The sequence below is a fragment of the Macrobrachium rosenbergii genome, chromosome 27, assembly GCF_040412425.1.
Source record: "Macrobrachium rosenbergii isolate ZJJX-2024 chromosome 27, ASM4041242v1, whole genome shotgun sequence".
Lineage (NCBI taxonomy): Eukaryota > Metazoa > Arthropoda > Malacostraca > Decapoda > Palaemonidae > Macrobrachium > Macrobrachium rosenbergii.
This window is the reverse complement of record NC_089767.1, coordinates 1,190,677-1,213,164: the sequence shown is the minus strand read 5'-3', so window position 1 is coordinate 1,213,164 and position 22,488 is coordinate 1,190,677. Positions and strand designations below refer to the sequence as shown.

The 22,488-nt window shown below is 42.2% G+C and overlaps 1 long non-coding RNA gene across 2 annotated transcripts; it reads right to left on the bottom strand.

The window, feature by feature from the left end:
* Positions 1–4,847: 4,847 nt before the first annotated feature.
* On the bottom strand, positions 4,848–21,810 carry LOC136853343 (uncharacterized). Of its 2 annotated transcripts, none has more exons than XR_010857416.1 (3): positions 21,705–21,810; positions 11,433–11,559; positions 4,848–6,945 (listed from the first exon to the last, which is right to left on the bottom strand). It is a non-coding gene; the product is annotated as an uncharacterized lncRNA (long non-coding RNA). The 2 variants fall into 2 exon arrangements; XR_010857415.1 differs by having other exon boundaries at positions 21,546–21,778.
* Between the last annotated feature and the right edge of the window lie 678 nt (positions 21,811–22,488).

Genomic DNA, 22,488 nt, shown 5'->3' with positions numbered 1-22,488 from the left:
AACAGGATGATGCTAGTCAAGTGTATGAGCAAACTAGTTATTCATGAGACAAGATAGAATGAGAGTGAAGGAGACAGGCACCAAAGAATATTTGTGGATGGATGGATGAAATGGATGAAGTGATCAAAAATGTGTACAAATGGAAATTATGGGAGATTAAACTGAAAAGTCCAAAGACCAGTTAGCGGAGCTAAGGGCCATACATACTCAGAATTAGCCCACAAAAACAAACCAAAACTAAGGCCTAAAATGGTGTGCATAGTATTGGAAGCAATAAATGCTGATGTAAAAACCTTGTGCATGCAAGCAGGTCGAAAGGACAAAACAGAAGCAGAATTAGCTACGCAGATGAAAACCAACGTTCATGGTAAGGAGGATGACTGGTTAGGCAGGAGGGCTCTTGCCAGTCTACAAAGTGGAAAACAAACCCCAGGACAGTGGAAACTACAGACAGTATTAGCTCAGCAATTCATGAATGATTTAGAATGCCTCACCGATAAGAGACAGAGACCTCCATTATGGTTTAAACACTAAAAACAATGCACTGTACATTGCAGGACAACTCTGCAGTCAAAAAAGTTATCATATGAAACTTGTATCGGATTTAAGAAAATTGGGCTTGAAAGCCAAGCACTTCCATTCATTCAGGGCCTGAGGGAGTGAAAGGAGGAAGTTGGACTGGTTGGAGAGCAACACTGAAGACAGGAGTGGGAACGGATGTCATTACTTGGCTAAAATGTGGGTGCATCTGGGAGATGAAAGGACGCTGCTCATATGAAATTTGGCACAAATGATAATTTCATTCCCAAGAAGCCACTTTATGTACATAATTTAGATATCATGAAAGAGTCGGGGAAAGAAGTACGTATGGCAAGAGGGAGACTTTAATGTGTACATTGTAATCACGTGATGGCGTAAGATAATTACAAGAGAGACTACAGATGGGTATGGTGAACAACGGCTAAAAAGAACAGATAAAAAAAAATAGAACAGAAGCAGATGGCTTACATTACAGAGAACATAAAAGATTCTTGGATGATATTTAAAGATATCAGGGTTTGCGTACGGCAAACAGAGAGACAGCCAAGAGTGAAGGTTACAAGAAGGCATAAACCACCTTGTTGTACAATGCAGAAGTATGAGTCTTGAAAAGGTCATATTCTAGCATAAATCTAAAAGCTGAAATGGAGCCTAACCGCCTTCCAAAGTGGATTAAGAATTTGTCATTTAGTACTTAACCAAACCATTGAGAGACTACGAAATGATTGAGATGGGATGCCAAGCGTACTTAAATACACAGAAAGGTCAAGACTTCTCATCTGGATATATCTAAAGGTTAGAGACGGATGATCTGATGGCAAAATGAATGGAATAACATGTGAAAGGATGGGAAATCCTGAAAGAAAAGGTGCATTTGATGGCTGGGATGTAGATGAGTTAGTACCACTTGGGGGAGGATTCAGCAGACAAAAGACTTTCAAAAGGTGACATCAGGTTTGATCTCTTCCCCAGTATACAAAAACTCCACCGATTACAGCTATCACAAAATAGGTCATGAAAAGCGACAGAGCTAGAAATGATCAACAACTTGGTACAAAATTAACAACCAACATATCACTGTTACCATAATTGCACAAGACTGCATATTTACAACTGTATCAACCCAAATAACCACACAATACCAGCATGTAAACAAAATACAATAACATTCATGTTCAAATCATTGCACTTGTATGACTTGTTACTTATGCACCCTAAGGGAAGAATGACTACGCTACATATTGCTAAGAAAATCCCAGGCTTACATAGGAGGTAGGGACGACTCTTCAATGGGGATGCTATTCACCTTTCCTGCAACCCCACCCTATTCAAAACTTCTCTCAAGCTGGTTAATTTGGACAAGGTTTTGGGCCACTGCCAAAACAGGTTAAGAACCACTGGGGTAAAGGAATGGGAGTCGCACCTCCTTGCGAGACATCTCTCCACTTCTGTATGACTTGCAGATTTTCTCCATATTTGGTCTGTCCTTATACTATATAAATGGTTTGCTGCTACATAGAACAACATCCACAAACTTGACTCTCTGCTTCAAAATGGCACCAAAGGCTTTTCTTCAGATAACAGGTTTGTTCTGAGAGAGAGAGAGAGAGAGAGAGAGAGAGAGAGAGAGAGAGAGAGAGAGAGAGAGAGAGAGAGAGAGAGAGAGAGAGAGAGCACATCATTTATAACATTATTACCAAAAAATAAAACACAAGAAATTTTATTTAAAAAAAAAAAGGTCAAATGTAGCACTTACAATTTTTACAAACCCATAAATATTTCAGTCACATAACCTCAAGTGTAATAAAAAAATATAATAAAAATCTGAATCATTTTACACATGTTCTTGATACAGGTAAACTTTTATCTTGTCCACAGAGGACATCCAACATCACAGTCACTCGAATGTGATTTTACCAATTTCCTTCAGCTGGGAGAGAGAAAGTGAGAGAGGGAGGGAAATTAGCATTATAATTACTACAGTCGACCCGCGCCCAGTGGCGTTCCTGAGGGGGCTGTTTGAAAACCCCCAGGCCCCAAAGTAAGAGGGGGGACCCCAAAATACAAAATTTAACCATTGGTGCTCTGACAAGACAAGCTAAATTTCTGAAATTTGCAATTACAAATGCCTTTAAAATGATCCTACAATTGCTCATTCTAAAAATTTCTCCCCAACTCCCAGCTGCTTTGGCTTGCTTCACTTGTCTCCCACCCCATAAGAGGGGCCCCAAAATAGGACTGTGCCCCCAGGCCCCAAAATGTCTAGGAACACCCCTGCCCCCGCCTATTCAATCTGGATTCGTGGACGCACCGATTCACGGAAAATTTGCCTATTTGCAGTATTTTTCACTGAGAAATATTCACTAATTACTGAATTTTCATGATTAAATTCACATTTTGAGATAAAACTATTAAAATAGTCGGGTATAAGAATTTTGAGAGGGTCTTTTTTGTGTCTGAACTCTCAAAGGAGGCATCCTATGCATTTTAGGGGGGTTTTAAGTGTTCACAGATTTTACAGGGACTACAGGTACAATTTCCCCTCCATCTGTTTTTTCAGTGACAGGTGAAAAACAAATAATTGTTTGCATGAACCTCTCAGCATAAGGAGAGAAAGAGGTCCTGTACTACAAGGCACACCCAAAGACTGTTAGAGAAAAAAAAGGGGCATAAATTTCATATGAAACAGCACAAGAGGGAAACTGTCTTCTGGTAGTTTATTTGCATGACAAGAAGAGGTAAAAAATGGTAAAAAGGATCTTCATCTATTAGTTCAGGAATCAAATTTGCCCAAATGGGATTGCATATAAGTAGGTTCCCTTACTTATTGCCATATACAGATGCTCCTCTACTGTACTTATGAACTTTCAACTTTCAACTTCTGAATTTTTGGAGATACGAACTGTGATTGTAAATAAAACTGTAATTTACTGTATTATCATAATTTCCTTAATATATTTAGGTTTTATATTATCATTCATATTAATAAATGCTCTGTAAAATGCAGCACAGTACTAGTATTGTGTTTTAGTATGAAAAAAATCATTAAAACGGTACATATTGACTGTAAGTATATCAAGTTGGACTTATGAACAAATCAAGATACGAACAGCTGTTCAGAACGTAACTCGTTTATAAGTAGAGGAGCGTCTGTATATGCAGGTTTCCCTTCAAATGCATCCTAGGCACAGTCTTGGAATTTAAAATGGGAATCAAACCATCAAAGTTCATACAACAGTCCGAGCTTCCTCATCCTATATGTGGGTTTCAACAAGGTAAAATAGTTGAAGAAACTATGACAGCTAGACAGGAAGAGACCAAATGGTTTGGATGTAGAGCAAATAGCAGAAAGCAACACAGCTAGGGACCAAAGGACCTGCAGCAGAGAGCCTTTAGCTCTATATTTTATGGGCTGCATAAAGCATTCTGCAAACAACATCCCCTTAACTGTACACAATTTCTGAAGGAAATTCAGTGTCAAGAAGGAAAAATACATTACAGCACAAGAAATCTAAAGCCTGATAAAGAGGGAAAGGGAAACAAAATTTCTCCAAGTAAAACTGGTGATGTAGCAAGTGCTGTATTTTTTCTGCCACTTTTTGAACAAGTTTCAGCTGAGAAAACTTAGTGCCATTAGATAAGACTTAGTAATGAAACAGAGGAAAATATAAGCTTTACGTTACCTTATGTAGATGGCACCTAAGCACAAAAAAATATCAGAAAAAGGACCTAAAAAAAATTAAGAAAATTGCCCAAAAGAATGTTCACATGAATTAGTGAAAAAAAAGGGGCATAGATTCCACATGAATGAAACAGCACGAAAAGGTAACTGTCTTGTGGAAGTTTATTTGCATGACAACAAACAGTGTAAAAAAGGTAAGAAAGGGTGTTCATCTATTACTACAGCAATCCAATTGCCCAAATTAGATTGCATTAAGTAGGTTCCCTTACTTCTCGCCATATACTACCAGTCCAAAGGATGTCAATGTTGTTAATTTGACTGAAGGATGAATGTCCACTGAGTACTCACAAGCAAAGAGTCATTAAGACTTTGTTTTGGATGTGTTTAGGCCTAGTTTAAGTCATAAATACACTCAATGAAATCCAGGGATAGGCCAAAGTTAAATCTACCACCCAAAGACTTGGGAGACAAGAACTAGGCCTACATAAGCCAAACAACAAGATTTTTAAGGACTAAGCACCCAGCTAGGGAAGTTAGGGGTAGGAAGTTACCTAAGAAGTTAAAGATGCAAAAAGGAAAAAAGACAAACACTTACAAAACTAAAGGCACTATGTCAAAGGCATTATGACATAAAAGAGCAACTTATTCAATAAAAACTCTAACATACGAATAAGAGACCTGCTGGACAGTCTGGATAGAGCCTCAAAAAATCACCCTGATCACTCTGACCTGCCTTCACCTTAGAAAAAAAAAGGCTCAATAGCAAAAGAATCAGTCAGCCTCCTACTTTGGATCGACAGCATTGGTTCTCAACCTTTTTATTGCCATGCTCCTTCCACAGCCTCTTTGCGTCTATGAGTAAAATTACCCTCCCAGATTTAAAGGAAAATGAAAAAAGATAAAGAGAAGGGGTTTCGAGGGATAGGGAGGGAGGCAAATAATTACAAAACATGGTAAGCCCAACAAGTCTAACTAGAGTAGTAGACTATAGGAAACTAACATTACAAGGTGATAGGTTTGCATTTTTTATATACTTCTGAAAATTAGTTCCTCACTCTTGTTAAGAGAATAACAAATATAATTAGAGAATTTTAAAATTTTCCCTATGGCTCGCACCTCCCCTGGAAATTGCTGACGCCCCCCACGTTGAGAACCACTGATCTTGGGGGTCCCAGAAGAGCATGCGGTTTCATGAAGCAGTTAACGGAAAAGAAACTTATCACCCACAAACACACACAACATGGTAAAGCTGAAGACTTTTAATTCATGATCCACATGTACAAACTTTCTTACCCATGCAATTCTCCATGTACAACAATTACTAAATTACTATTCTACATGACCATACGCCTAGTAGAAACAAAATCCCACAAAATGAGGTCAATTATTCTCCAGACAACTTGATAACAACCATACAAAGACTGAGTAAATACAAAATACTGTATAAACTAAAAAAAAAAAGGCCATTTCTGGTTTGCCATGGGGAGTGAAGGAGGCTAGAAATGTTTTACAGGTTGAGGGCGAGACAGTAAAAGCTAAATACATCCTCTCTCTTGTCATGTGAGGCCTTACATTTAAATAAGAATATCACCCTCATTTTAGCTGAGTTAAATGAAAATCTGAATATACTTATTTGTAGGTTTGCATCTCCAGCTGAACAAAACTAATGTGAAAAACATGCCATGTGACCTCATACGGTTTTAGGTCAAGTACATCAGCAGCTCAAGACTGCTATCTGGTAAATAGCTGCAAAAATCAACCTTGGTACAAAATTAAAGTTATCACTATACAGTACTACAATAACGATTCCCAATTTTACATCAAATACAATATCCATAATTAGTGACAAAACATGCAGGATATATGACAATATCTAGCATTTACAGAACAGGTTTATTCGATATTAAATATGTTTGTAAAGCTGATAAAAAATTTATAAAACTGATTACAATTAATATATCTAATTTCAACAAGAATTGAGTATAAAGTTAAGCAGACCACCCTCTTCAACTTATACTCTTATCAGAATTAAATCAATGGTTTCATTTTTGTATTTTAGTATTATAAATGAACGAAACCACTGAGTTGACATTAACTCTCACTATATCAGACCTCACTTAATATGTTGCAACTCCTTCAAAATGTAACTGGATTAATAGAAAATGAAGATCTCACATTTGTTTCTGATACTTTATACACGCTGTTGGATTGAAAGTTGGAGAACCACTAAAGATACATTTGATTTTGAGAGTTGAATGCAGGACACAACTTAGCTCGGCATATTGAAACTTTTTAAGAGTGCAAAATTTACCATAAATCCTTTCCATTCTGATAAGATATGAAATTTTAAACTTGGGTCCTGAGCCAAACAGAATAGGCTAGGTGCCAAATAACCATTGAATGAGTTTTGCATTTGTACTGAACATGAATGTAGAAAGGGCCCACTGGTATAAGTATCTCAACGCTTTGGAGCCCTGATTTCAACCCTTCTCTGGGTAATGTCAAAGTCATTTCTAGTTCATGCATAATTCTACATAAAAGCTTTTATGCTATACACATTCTTATGTTCAACTCCACGGCAAGCAACACGAGTAGTAGTCCCTGCAGTTGTTCCTAGTCTGCAGAGTCTTCAGAGGAAACTGTATCCACTTGATTAAGGTTGAAAACCTTCAGCCTTGAAAATAAAACCATTTTTGTCCAGCTGGTTCTTCATGGATGGGGATCTGTAATACAAAAAGAGGCTTTCAAAATGTTCAACACCTTCCTTTTGTGCATTTCAATCTCAAAGCTGAAGTTTAATTAAGCACAGATTTCACTTTCATACTATTCTTCACACTAGGCAACCATTCACAAGGAAACAGAAAGGCCACTCGCTTTATCATGCAAACATGCAAAGAATGTCCTTTATCTGATCAAAATTAAGAGCAATTTTGATTAAATTAAGAACCAAAATCAAAAAAGATGACAAAAAACAACAAATAACTCTTAATTTGTTAATTTAATTTTTTTTTTCAACAGGTGATCCATTCTTTCTGTATTCCTTCATCTTCTATTACTTCTTTCTACTGAACACCTTAATATTCTTTGGAAGCCTGAATTTCAAGTCAATGGGACCTGTGGGCCTGTTCCATCTGAATATGGTTCATCCTCTGAATAATAATAATAATAATAATAATAATAATAATAATACAGTAATAATAATAATAATAATAATTAATAATAATGAAAGACATGGCAATGGTACCCACAACTCTTTACAAAACAACATCTCAAACTAACAAGAATGAAAACCATTCAGCAATTTTACAGAAACATGAACGAAGAAAGTGCTGGTCAGTGCATCATATCAGCACCTCAACAGAAACAAGACTGTTACTTTGCAGAGCAAGAAAATTCAGGCTGATGGCACTGCAGAAATTCAGTTATTAAACTGTTCCAAAAACAATTCTCTCATCCTAAAAATGTAGCAAATATACAGTGCACTATCTCAAAAAAAGTTTTCAAGAGCTGAGTTTGTCCCTCGAAAAACATCAAACATGAATTTATGGAAAGAGACAGAGAAATCTTTTTATTGCTATTTGTATGAAAAGTGGCAAACAAATGTAGCATAAATTGATACTAATTCAGATACCTTTCAAGACAAAACCTCAGAAAATGAAACTTGTAACTATTACTTGTTTTTGTTTCTGGAGTGCTATAACCCATAATTACACTAACTAAGCTTAAAATAAATCCTGCTTTTTCAGCTATCTCACATCTAAGGTGCCAAGGTTGTGCAATGATCCAATTGTTTTTTAATGTGTTTTAGAGGGGGCTGATCTTTAACTGAAAATTCAGTTTAAAATGTACTAAAGACATTTATCATGTAATTACTGAAATACATTCAAAACCTTAAAGATTATTTACATGATTGTACCCCTCCCCTGGGTTATCTAAAAATACCTAACTCCAGTTACTTAGTGACCACAAAGCCTATACTTTGAAAGATTGGAGCCTATCAGCCTTTGAACCTGGGCTTCCCCTGTCTTGTCATCAAATAATCTGGCTTAGAATAGCATATTCAAACAAAATGTCTCTTACTTTTTACTTATTTGATTCAATAACTAGTTTTATTTACTGTCATTCGTTAATAATTATATCTAAAAAATTTGGTGTAAAGCAGTTATTTGAAACACTACCCTACTTTCAGCATTCTGGGATCTGCTTTATTATCAGGTTCATTATTCCAAAAATCCTGACATTTAAAATAGTGGGTTTTTGTGATGTTAAATGATCACTAACTGAAATAGTTATATCTGATTATTATTAACACTATTATTTTGGTAGATGAAGCCTAATCACATGGAACATAAATGCCATTAATTAAAGAATGCTGGTTTTAACTTCCCACCGCAGACCCCACACTGTGGCAGTAACTGACCATGATACAGAGCCAGTGATTTTTCATTGCATTGGGGAGGCATGAACTGTTATGACATCTGGGCAGCAAAACAATAACTAGTGTGCCATACCAGCGGACCAGCTAAATTTGTTACAGAAACTGCATACTGCACATTCTACTTTGGAGATAGCTGAAATAATTTGATCAAACTAAACAGCATTTTAACAGGCTAAATATATTGCTTTTTTATCTAATTGAGGGTGGACATTTAGACCACAAAACATTTAAAAAAGACATTTTGATTGAACTACTGCCCTAAAGTTACAATGATATTTTGCCAACCTGCCTTTTATACATGATTCAGATTTTGACTTTTCTAGAAATTTAGAATGCAAAGTGGGGAATCCTTGTGATTATGTTATAACTAACTAGAGAACACTTGAAAACACAGCAGTGTTTAATCAAGAAAGCTGACCTCAACCATAAGTTGCTAACAGAAGGCCTGTTTCTAGGTGTCCACCCATCTTGCAACAGTTGAGTACACCAATGACAAGTAAGAGGTCATCTGCAAAATAGTAAACAAATATCATAAACTGCCTGTTAGTTACTTGTAATAATAATACAATGCCCTGATGTAAAATGTCTCTCAGTAATACTCATGATCAATTGTTTTATAGCCTTTCAGCCCAAGGGTTTTGAATGACCAACTGTCCCTTGACATGCCACAAACAGATATGCTTGCAAACCAGTCTTCCACAAGGGCACCTTGGCAACAGGGATTTAAGTGGGCAACGGCAGTCTTATCAACATACAAGACCCAGTCAGAGCATGAATTGATACAAATGACAGATCCAGATACATTCTGTCAACTTTAGCAAGAAAAACTGTCAAGAGCAGTGGTATGGTGATTTCATACCTTTTTCTAGGACAGGCCTGAGAAAAAAATGCTGATAACAAAAGCAAATGGAAGGTAGGTTATGATTCCAAAGTTCAAGGAACAGACAGTTGACAAGCTATGTAACCCTAGGCTACAGAGAGTACAACCTTTTGTGATTTCAGACGTACTCTTGCAATACTTTAATCATTTCCCAGTGTTTGAAGAATCTCTTAACACTTGGAGACATTGGGGAATTCCAAAACTCTCTATGGCAGCAAATAAAACACTGACCACTTACTACATAAATATTAAAATTTTTCTTTATGAAACGCAGAAAATTGATTTAACACAATCCAGTGCTGTTTATGGTATCACCTTCAGGCTGAAAACTTGCAAAAATGGAAAATAACCAAAATAAAAACTGTAAAAAATGATTTTATAATGAAACTGTTGAAGATTTTCTAAGAATGAAAGTTTTAGTTTCCTTGATGCCACTAAAAATATCAGTGGTTGCTTCAAAGTTTAGTGCAAGTGACTGACACCCACTGATGTCATCTGAACCTCAGTGGGTGATTCTGTTTCAAAGAGGAGTGGAGGACTCTGATAATTTTTTATAAAAATTTTTATAAACACTGCAAGGCAAATTATATACTTTAACTCATTCAAAATTTCCAAGAAAAACATTAATCCAGGTCTCCCTATGACAATTAAATTTTTAAATAGGTCTGTAAGAATTAATGCTTAAAAACTCAAAAGCTGACACTCGTTCTGATAAGTGATGAGAAAACCTCAATGCATCAGTTAGAAAAATCTATTTAAAAACAGTTTATGGTAAAAGGTCTAAAAAATATCATGAAAAGGGGCTTGGTTAAAGATCTTGACTAGCTGGTCATTCAAAGGTTAAATATATGAAGGCACAAATAAAGGAATTTATTTCAAGTTGAACTCATGCTACTGCAAAAATGTTTTAAAAAACATTGTTAGGGGACTGAAAGTAAGACGGAAAGAGAACAGACAATTATTCTAACATAAGATTTCTAGGTTGGCGCTGCAAAGAGGTCTTCATAATGCCTACTGCAGTCAATTTAACTCAAAACCTACATGACCCAAAAGCACATCAAATTACACCCTCAAAGTCCTATCTTAATTAATCTGTTTACAGAAGCAACACCAAAAAGTTGACTGCAGTGCTGGAACGGATTCTAAAATTGAGGCCAAGAACTGTGGCAATCATCATTTAACCCCAGGACCTGAGGTCACACCTTATTTCAGTTCTAAAGGATTGAAAGGTAAATTGTTTGCATTTTTAAAAAGTACTTTGGCATTTGTAACTGGAGAAAAATATAACATTTGCTTTGTTGGCCGACTCGGAAACAATTGACTGTTAGATGGCGAAGTTAAGACAGAAGAGAGGCTGATGAAGAGTTAGAGGAGATTTATTTCATTATGATATAGAATGCTATAATGTGGTTCGGATTCCCAATAAGCTGTAGGTCCCGTTGAAGTAACCACTGGTTCTTACAGAAACAGGGCCATGCCTAGGAGAGCTGTTAATCAGCTCAGTGGTCTGTAAACTGATACTTCTTCTTCTTATGTTATTTATTAAGATGAGTCTGATTTAGGCTTAAAGATCTTTTGTGTTATTGTAAAATAATCCAAGATATTGTAAAAAAAATATACTTTAAAAGTACAATTGCTTAGTGGCAAGATTGTTAGGTAAGAAACTGTAATAAGATTAAGGAGGATTTGAAAGCCACCAATCAAAATCTGAATAACAGGAAAAGATAGGAATGTTTTTATTCTATGTACATGTATGCTTAGATTCCAGTTAGCTGACTGGTTACGCAGGGTTGTGCTATCACATGGAACTGGACTGTCCAATGTGCATAATTTTCAAATAAATTAGTAATATAAGGCTTTAAGCTGATTGCCGTAGCATTCTAGTTACTTACTATAGCCTCGTTGGCAGTAACATGCTCCTTTGAAAGGTTCCACAGGTCCGACAAATCCACAACATGGAGTTATTGGTGAGAAGTATTGCATCAATTCTGAATGCAACCACAGGACCCTTTCTCATTTCTGAAAGCAAAATACAGTAAAAAATGAAGTTCAACAAACATATTTCACCAAACCAAAAAAAAAAAAAATGACACCTAATTCATATACAGGCCCATAAAACTACAAGTACAAGCTCTCTTTATATGCCTGAATGTCAGTTAGACAGAATGCCAAGTGGGTGTGAACAGATATTAAACAAAGACAAATTGAGATTTCAGGAAAAACCTTCCCAGCAAAGAGAGACTATGTTGGATTTTATACAGGTCTACTGCTACCCCAAAAGGGGTGGGTGGGGGTGTCTCTTTCACAACGTTCCACCTAATTCACAAGCATACTTACAGTAGGGGAGTCTATTTCACATTTCACCTAATTCATAAACATACTTACTAAATTCACAAATGAAATCACAAATAAAATAACAATTTTTGAGTAAATTGTATTTTTCTAACTATACAAACCAGGTCCTTTACATTAGGAGAGATACTTTCAGGCGTAGGGCTGGAAAACGGCCGTTGAACTTCAACAAGGTGGTTAGGCAGTTACTGTCCGGGAGGTGGAGCACCGCCTGCCCGGATGTAAACATTCAATTGCCCTTTGGCCCATGTACAGATTGAGGGGTGGCATGAGGTGGGCATAACTGTAAAAGGACCTCAGGTTTGTATTAGGAAAAAATACAATTTACTTTCAAAAATTGTTATTTGTTCCGACACAATATACAAACCCTCGGTCCTTTACATTAGGAGATTTACTGATTGGAGGAGGAATCTGAAAAAGTCTCTCTGAACTGACTGGAGTTCACCACCTTGTCTTCCCTTCCTGGTCGTAAGAGCGAGGAAGGGAAAATCACCTCTGACAAAAGATCGGGTTGTAAGAAACGCAAGATCTATGTCAGACTTAGGGACCCTTTGCATGAAAGAGGAAACGTCAGTTCAGAAAAAGTAGGCTAGGAAGAAATGACGTCGGATGACAATAAGGCAAATATAAGCATTGGGTTTGTCTCAAAGTCATTTCTTTCCTCCCCTTGCAAGAGAAAGGAGTGGGGGTTGCTTTATAACCTGAAAGGGAATAGAACGGAAGCTCACGTTATGTGCTTACCTGCCTCGATCGCCCGGTCCAGCTTGAATCCGTCCGCCTCCCTGCCCGTGGGAAGAGAGCTTAGGATAGGGAGAAGGAAAAGAGGCCAGTTTCACTCAACAAACATCTCCCCAATCCTTTGCACAACATAGGCATTCAGATGCAACCTGTCCCTGTTAGGGGAGCTGGATAAGCTACACAACTGTTGAGCAGCCACCACAGGACCCAAGGAAAAAGTGTCCAAGGACTTGTGTGCAACACCCTGGGAGGTGAAGGAAGTGAAGGTAGTCTGTTGGGGACCACACACCTGCCTTCAGTACCTGTGGTACCGACATATTCTTCCCGAATGCGAGGGATGGACCAATGCTGCTGGACCTCTTGAGCTCGGACGCGCGCGTGCGTGTCATCTTCTCCTGCAGCAGAGCACGCTCTATTGTCTCACGAAGCCAAAAAGAGATGGTGTTCTTGGACACTTCTTTCTTGGTCGAGCCAGTGCTAACGAAGAGTCGTCGACACTCAGGCCGGAGGTGCCGAGTCTTCTTCAGATAGCGCCGCAGCACCCTAACAGGACACAGTAGCATCTCGTCTGGATCATTATCTAGGAAGTCCTCTAGGAGGATCGTGAAGGGACAGAAGGCGTCAGGGACCGAAGGATTCTGAGTCTTGCTATGAAATCCTGGATGAAATCGAGCGTAACTGATCCCCATCCCCTTGAGTGTTTTACATCAAAGGAAAGTCCATGAAGTTCGCCAACTCTCTTCGCCGACGCCAGGGCAAGCAAGAAAAACGGTCTTGAGGGTCAGATCCCTGTCTGACGACTCTCTTAAAAGGCCCGTCAGAGGAAGGTGCAGAGTCAGGCTCCTTAGAACGAGAGTCACATCCCACGCAGGGGCCTGAGATCCCTGGGTGGGGCAAGACCGTTGAAGCTTCTCAGCGAGGAGAGAAATCTCGAAAGAGGAAGAGATGTCTAAACTTTCAGCCGCAAGACTAGGCCGAGTGGCGTGGTAGCCTTTTACTGCTGAAATGGAGAGAAGCTTCTCAAGCTGAAGGAAGACGAGGAAGTCCGCGCCCTGCTGAACAGTAGCTCTGACCGAGAGATGGCCTTCGACGACACCAACCACAGAAGACGGACCACTTTCCTGGTATACCGCTGCGGAGGATCTTCTGAGGTATCCTGCCATCTCTGTTGCCATGCGTTCGGCGTGAAAAGCCTCTCGCTCAGAAGAGATGGTGGATAACCTCCAGCCGTGAAGACACAGGAATGCACTGCCAGGTGGAACCGCTGTGCGTGAGGTTGACGAGAAGGTTGGGCCAGGGGGAATCTCTCTCGGTGCCTCGGAGAGGAGAGCTAGCAGGTCCGGGTACCAATTGGCCTGTGGCCATTTGGGTGCCACCAGAGTCATTCTGAGATTCGGGGTGATCATCACTTTGCTGATTACCCGACGAATCAGACAGAATGGAGGAAAGGCGACGTGTCGAGGTTGTCCCACGGATGTTGGAAAGCGCCCTCAAACAGCGGCCCATGGGTCCGCACGACCGAACAGAAGACCTGAAGTTTTCTGTTGTGAGGGTGGCACAAACAGATCTATCACTGGACGCCCCCACAGGTCCAACAGCCTTTCCGCTACTTCTGATGGGAGGACCATTCGGTCCCTACCACCTGGCTCTGGCGGCTTGAGCTTGTCCGCCACTACATTCCTCTTGCCTGGAATGTATCTGGCTGACAAGCTCTAAAGTGAGCTACTGCCCACTCGTGCACCTGCATTGCCAACTGATGAAGCTGATGGGACACCAGTCCCCCTGCTTGCTTGACATATGCCACTACTGTGGTATTGTCGCTCATCAACACCACGGAGTGTCCCATCACTCGATCCTGGAACTCCTGGAGAGCCAGGAAGGCCGCCTTTGAGCTCCAGAATATTGATGTGAAGGTGCTTGTCGTCTCAGGGTGCCACACTCCCGAAGTCAGCAACTCCTCCAGGTGTGCGCCCCATCCTCGGTCGATCGTGACGAAACAGAAGCATGTCCGGGGGAGTATGCAGGGATACTCCTATTAAGAGGTTCCTGTCGTCCAACCACAGTGGAGGTCCTTTTCTCACTTCCTCGGAAAGAGGAATGAGGAAGGACAACAGGGGGTCTCAGGACTGGGACCAGAGCCCTTTAGTCTCCACTGGAGAGACCGAGTGAAGACGCCCGTGAGGAACTAGCTTTTCTAATGATGACAGGTGACCGATGACGACTTGCCATTGACCGAGCTTGTTGCTCCTGTTGAGACAGGAACAACTGTGCTGCCTCCTTGAACTTGCTGATACGAGAGTCCGAGGGAAAGACTTTTGCTGCCACCGTGTCTATCAGCATGCCCAGGTATTTCGTCCTCTGCTTGGGGGTGAGATCTGACTTCTCCAGATTTACCACGATCCCTAGATCCTGGCAAAACTAGAGAAGACTCCATCCCTGTCAAAAAGCAACTGCGAGCGAGAGCTCGCCAGGACTAACAAATCGTCGAGATACCTCAGAAGACGATCCCGTGCAGTGGGCCCAAAGCTGACACGAGAGAACACTCGTGAACACCTGGGAGCGGTCGAGCCCGAAACAAAGTGCCCTGAATTGGAAGACCGACTCCCCGAGGACGAAGCGGAGGCTTGGCGAGGACGGATGGATGGGTATTTGAAAACACGCATCCTTCAAGTCCACCGTGAAGCATGAAGTCGTTCTCCTGATGGAGGCCAGCACCGATCGTGCTGTTTCCATCGTGAACCGAGTCTGGCGAAGGAAACGGTTCAAAGGAGAGAGGTCTATGACTGGTCTCCATCCCCTGATGCCTTCTCTATAAGAAAGATCCGGCTGTAAAGCCTGGAGACTGGTCCGACACGACTTCTACAGCATTCTTGCTCAGCATGGCTTGCACTTCTTGCTGTAGTGCGATGTCCTTCAACGAACCTGAAGAAGATAAGTTGGAGATGGACCGGAGTGTAGGTGAGGGGAGGCCGAGACTCGAAGGGTAGGAGATATCCCTCCCGAAGAACATCCACTATCCAGGTCTCGGCTCCATGTCGCTGCCACGTTGCCCAAAAACATTCGACAGGCACCCCCACCTTTGGCAGCTTCTTGGGAACGCGCCCCTAGGTTTCCCCTTCTTCTTCTTACCCTTGCCAAAACTACTGGATTGAAAGGGGCTGAAAAGGACGGGGAGTAACCCCCTTTTTCGAGGAAGAAGAAGGCTGGGTGTTTCCTCAGGACCTTCAAGACTGGGACTTTTAGGGCCGAGGAAGGGCCAGCCTGGCCCGAAGACCTGGCTGCAGTGGAACGAGAAGACCCGGAGGTCTTAACCACTGCCTGGTGGACAAGCCGGTCGTTCTCATCGGGCAAGCGTTTGTCTAAAGCGGCATCCACCAACTCTCTAGGAAGAGAGAGGAGGAACCCAGCAATGGTCCATTCGGCAGAGCGATTGCCGACTCGGGACCTACAGACTTGGCAAAGCGAGAGAGAACGGCGTCTCTTCGCTTTAACACCAAGTTTGCCCACAGGTTTGCAGTCTGGTGGGCAAGGTAGGAAACAGCCCTACCTCCAGACTGGCACAGTTTCCCAAAAGCAGAGTCCTCCCAGGCACGATAGCGCCTGAGGAAGCGGCTACCTTCGATACTGTGAAGGACCACAGATCGTTGCCAGAGACTGCCTGAAAGGCCGCCATGGCAGTGGCTTCCAGGGTTGCAGCTTCTTGCTGGGAGAGAGAAACATTCTCTGCCGACAATTGCTGCAACGAAAGACCCGGATCCAGATGAGTCAGGTCCGGGTCAACCTGTTTAGTCAGCAACGCTCCTTCTATTGAGAGTAAAAACGCTTCTGACGAGGTAGAGGGGAGGAAGAAGCTTCTCCGAGTGGCTCGATCGACCAGGGAACTGTCTTGTCCAGACACAAGACCGTTCACCTGATCGAGTACCCCGTCGGCAAGCGTGGACCACGGCAGCCCCACCGAAGCCTTGGGTTCCTTCTTAGGACCCCAGAAGGATTCGAGGCGCGAAGGACAATCCACAGACGGCCGTGGTCCTTCCCCGAGGTCATTGTGCCGACAGAATCAGCCGCGATAACCTCCGAAAGTCCTCTGTATTTCAGGGGTGTCCGCATCCTGGGGCAGAGGACCTTCAAGTCCTTCCAGGGTGCGGTCCTCCCGAACTACTCTCCCCGCAGGAGGGAGAACCCGGCAGACCCCTGAGGACCTTCCTGAACTACACGGGCATAGGACCTGGCCGAGCCAAGGACCGAGCCAGGAACATACCCCATGCAGTTGAACTCTGAGGAGAACACTCCCAGAGTTCCTCCTCTCCGACTCACGCCCTTTGGAGGAGACCGAAGGAGCGGAGGGGACAGGGGAGGAAGATCAGGCGCTCCCACTGCCCTTACTGGCAGAACCAGTAGAGGCAGCAGGCCGAGGGCGGTCACCAACCCGCGGTGATGACGGGGCCCCTCAGGTCTCAGGAGAACGTTTCATCCCAGGTGAAACGGTCTCCCGAGGAGAGCGGAGCGGGAGGAGGAAATGAGCCGTGCCGCATTGCGCCTCCCTGAGCCAGTCTGGCACAGGCGGGGCCTGGGACTGGGAGGAGTCGAACGCTGCCGGCTGGCTGGGGCGAGCACTGCGCTGTCCTCAGACGTGCCCCAGACTTCTTCGAGGCCGAAGCCTCTCGGGAAGACTGAGCAGGGACTTCTTCCCTGTTTCTCCACGCATGCCCCTCGGGCTGAAGCATTATCCCGGGAACCTGACCTGGCACTGGATGGAGTGCCAGCAGGAAGAGAAGGGGCACCTGCATGCCCCGCTCTTTTTCTCTCGCCCCACGCCCTGGTCTGTATGGCGAGAAGTGTCCACCGTAACAGACTCAGTATCCTGGTCTCCTTGGAGACCCGGGTACTCAGAGCAACTCGCGAACGAGAGTCCGACGCGGTCTCGCTGGCCTTAGAAGCAGGAGGTTTCTTAGGCGCAGCGGGAGAATGCCGACCTTGGTCTGCACACCCTTGGTTCCCCGCTGCTCCTGGCCCGGAGGTCGAACAGCGGTTCCTGATCCGAAGATCGGGAAGAACCAACGAGAGAACCCACTGCCTTCTGTGTGGAAGGAGACAGACCCTTAGAAATCTCAGTACGAGGTTTCTTAGGGAGAGACAGACTTCTTCTTCTTCGGCCGCGAAGCCTTGGAAGAGGAAGAGGAAGAAGCAGCAGACTGACGCAACGACGAGCGATGAAGACGAAGATGAAGACGACGACGACACCTTCCTAGACCTCTTCTTCTTCACCATCTGCTTCAGGAAAGCAGTCAGATCACCAATCCAGGAAAGCGAAGACGCGGACTCAGGAACAGCAGGAACAGGAACAGCGGGAGGGGCCACAACAGCAGAAGGTGCAACCCGGGCAGAGACGGCGGAGCTCGGACCAGCAATTGCCTGGCAGCGAGGGGCGTGTCGGCCAGGAACCGAAGCGGGCGGGGCCAGGGATGCAAGCGCCGCCCTCCCCGCATGCAGATCTGTACGGGCCGCGCCAAGGACGCTGGAAAGGGAACTGAGGCAGATGAAGGGCCGGGCTGGAGAGACAGACGAGGAACCATCCAAGGCCAGGCCATGTTCAGCAGAACGGGGCAACAGTCACATACGGGTACGATGACGTCACAATGTAGGAGGGGCCAGTGCGCGAGAATGGTGCCAGAAAGCCAGGTGGCAGGGGAACAGCGTGCTGGCCCGCGGATGACGCCGATACCTGGGTGTCCAGATGCGAAGAAACTGAAATCGGCATCTGGACAAACCGCGAAAGTGACAGTCGTGGTAGTGGCTGTTGCTGCCGTGTGGGTCGTGACTGGAGGGGGCCATGGGAGCCAAACCTTCCAGAGCCGAGCCAGGTAGGCCCGGTGCAGCCAGGGTGAACTTGGTATCATCGTCTGGCCATCAGGCCCGGTACCTGAAGCAAAAGTCGGGTTAATAGAAGAAGCCTCCACCGCTCCGAAGGGAAAACTCCCCTCCGAACGGGAAGAGACTTCCGAGATGAACCGCGGTCCAACTCTCCCCGTGCCCTTCCACAAACGAAGAAACGTAAGAGGAAGGGGGAGGGGAATCTCACTATGAGGGAGAGGGAGCAAGAAGAGGAAGTTCGCTGGGAGGTAGAAACACGACCTTAAACATCGGCCACCAACGGGTCAGCGATATTTCCCTCGGGACGACTCCTTGCATAAGGCTTACGACGGTAAGATCTCCGCCCTTCGAACTTGCCCCATTGCTCCGGAGGACCACAAACAACACTCATTACAAGTAGAGTCGCGTGAACACACCCGCCCCTGCAAGATGTGCAGAGAGCGTGTGGGTCCACATCGACTCTAGATCTAAAGGAATTACATTTTTTCCTCCCACCCCAGGACACACACGCTGGGGATGGAGGATTTAGATGATTTATCCATAATACAAAAAAAGAAAAAGGAAAATTCCCACCAAGAATTATGAAGAGAAAAAATGCAGTCAGGCAGAGAGCGAAAGAACAACGTCCGTGCGCTTTGACGGCCGAAAGCAAATTGGAATGTTTACATCCGGGCAGCGGTGCTCCGCCTCCCGGACAGTAACTGCCTAACCACCTTGTTGAAGTTCAACGGCCGTTTCCAGCCTACGCCTGAAAGTATCTCTAATGTAAAGGACCGAGGGTTTTTGTATATTGTGTCGGAACAAATTATATTTACACCTCAATGCTACAAAAGATTCAACGCTTATCAGCAAAGTTCAATTCGTTTGTAAATTGTTTTTTGATCATAGAAACATAGCAAGGATCAAACTTTAAAACTAGATAAAAGCATTATATAATTCTTTAAAATACACTTGGAAACTTTCACTTAATGAAAGCTTTTTGAACGAGAGAGAAAATAACACACCTGTTCAACATTCCCACTTGCGATGTTAAAAAAGGGAGATGGAGTGAGAAATGTCTATACAGTGTGCATTATATGGCAACATAGAGATCTGAGTTGAGTACATATGACAAACATTGCTGAATATGCATAATCAACATTAAATTATATAAATTTTAGAAAAGGGTACTTGAATATACCTCCAAACAGCGGCAAGCTGGATGAGAGATTATGAATATGATATGAGGGCTATGTGGCATAAAAAATCCAAGAACTGTTGTGGATGTGGCAAGACAAGACTGCTGTGGACAACAGAGAGGTTATGTGGCATTAAGAGCCCAAGACTGCTGTGGACAACATGGTACAGAGGTTATGTGGCATTAAGAGCCCAAGACTGCTGTGGAAACATGGTAAGAGGTTATGTTGTGTGGACAACATGGTACAGAGGTTATGTGGCATTAAGAGCCCAAGAGGGCTAATGGTTATGTGGCATCAAGAACCTAAGACTGAACAACTTTGTAGTTATGTGGCATCAAGAACCTAAGAATGTTGTGGGCAACATGGTACAGAGGGGCTAAGTGGTATCAAGAACCTATGACTGTTGTAGACAGCACAGTACAGAGGCTATGTGGTATCAAGGGAACTGACATCCCAAATCTTACGATACACCTACAGGGAATGTCAAGGGCAAGAATGATCTGCACTACTGCTGGTTAAGTTACAGAATCCTTGAGACTTGGATGCTGGCCAGTTATCACAAGGGAGTTCCAAGTCAATATGATTGTGTGAGTGAAGGTATTTCAAAATGCCACTTAGGAATGTTAAGGCATCATCAGCCCTTGGTAGCAATGTGATTCACCAATGTATCACAGCCTAACCTTCCCACTAATGGGCAACGTATCACAGCCTATCCTTTCCACTAATTCCCACTAACAAGCTACATATCACAGCTTAACCTTCCCACCAACGGGCCACGTGTGTCAGCCTAACCTTCCCATTAATTCTCACTGAACAGGCCATGTGTCCACCTTAACCTTCCCACTAATTGATACTAACAGGCAATGTGCTACAACCTAAAATTCTTAAAATTTAACTAACAGGCAACATGTAAGGCCTAACCTTCCCACTAGCAGGCAACATATTACAGCCTATCCACTAATTCCCACTAACGGGCAACATATTACAGCTTATCCTTTCCGCTAATTCCCACTAACGGGGCAACATACCACTAATAGGCCGGGCAACATCTTAGGCTAACGGGGCAACATAACGTAATAGGCAACATGTTTTATTTAAACCACCCTTAGCAGGCAACATATTACAATTCCACTAATTCCCACTAATGGGGCAACATACGACTTATAGGCAACATGTTAAGTTAACCTTGGTTAGCGGGCAACGTATCACCTTCCAATCCCACTAACGGGCAATGTACCACTAATGGGCAACATATTAGGGCCTAACCTTCCCACTAGCAGGCAACATATCATTGCCTATCCTTTCCACTAAGACTGGTGTCGCAGCATCTAGGTTATTGACACCATTATAAAATTAAACAGGAAACTAAAACAACTTATAAAATTAAACAGGAAACTAAAACAACTCATAAAATTAAACAGGAAACTAAAACAACTTATAAAATTAAACAGGAAACTAAAACAACTTATAAAATTAAACAGGAAACTAAAACAACTTATAAAATTAAACAGGAAACTAAAACAACTTATAAAATTAAACAGGAAACTAAAACAACTCATAAAATTAAACAGGAAACTAAAACAACTCATAAAATTAAACAGGAAACTAAAACAACTTAACCTACAAAAAAAAAAAAAAAAGGCTGTGGATAAACATATCAAACAGATGGAGACATCTGAAACATGGCACTGAAAGTCTGCAGTAGCTAACCTAGCCTAAAGAATCTCTGGAATAGCCTAACCACCTAGGGCCTAACCTTTCCATTAATGGGCACCGTGTCGCCTCAACTGAATTATGAAGGCAGAACAGAAAAGAAAAATAAGCTGATAAATGAAGGAATAAAGAAAATACAAGCGTCTCCATCACCTCTGATGTATATATCACATTGGTTACCAGCACCATTAATCCTTGGACTGCTCCTAATTTAGTATTATGCTCTGGCGGGCATGATGACTCAATGCAAAGGACACTGACTGGATTCAAAAGGCTCTGGAGGGCATGACTCAAGCAATAACCATGACTCACCACACTGTTTACTCAAGAAAACCGAGTCACATAGTTCTATCCGGCATGACTCGTTTAGCAACACTAAGGACTCACCACTCACTACGAAATTTACGGGGTCCGCGACGCTATAGCCTCCTATTGGCACTTTAAGTAACTAAAATAACAAAAAAATAATAACTGACAACTTTATTTGGTTACGTAAACATTTCACCTTCGATTTTACGTAAATAACAACGAATTTTAAAGTTTTAACGTAAGATTTATATTCTAAAATCATTCTGATTTTCTTTGGTATCAAATATTATTCTTTATTTTGGCTAAAAACTAAAAAATAAATCGATTTAAATTCATCACAAAGCAACTATTGGACTTCGGGCTATTTTTTGTGTGTAACTATTGTATAATTATTACCAATTAATATAAAAAAATTTTTTTGAATATTGATATAAAAATAATAAAAATATAAGAATATTATAGTTAATAATATTAAAAGCTATCAATAAAGGAGAATTTTGGATAAAATCAAGAATTTTAAAAGGTATTTTCCCTTTACTGTTTGGTAAAAGAGACAGTCAGGTAATCTTTGGAACTTGACAGAAAATTTAAAGTAAAACATCAAATCATATTTAAAAATTCAATAAATAAACATTTTATGAATATGAAATCAAATAATATAAAATATTAATAAATATTAAACCTTTAAAACTGAGAATTTACCGCAAAAATCTTTATATTTTTGAGAGATTTCTTTGAGTCTTTCTGTAAAATATTTCCAAGACGTCATTGAATGGGAAACAGGAAT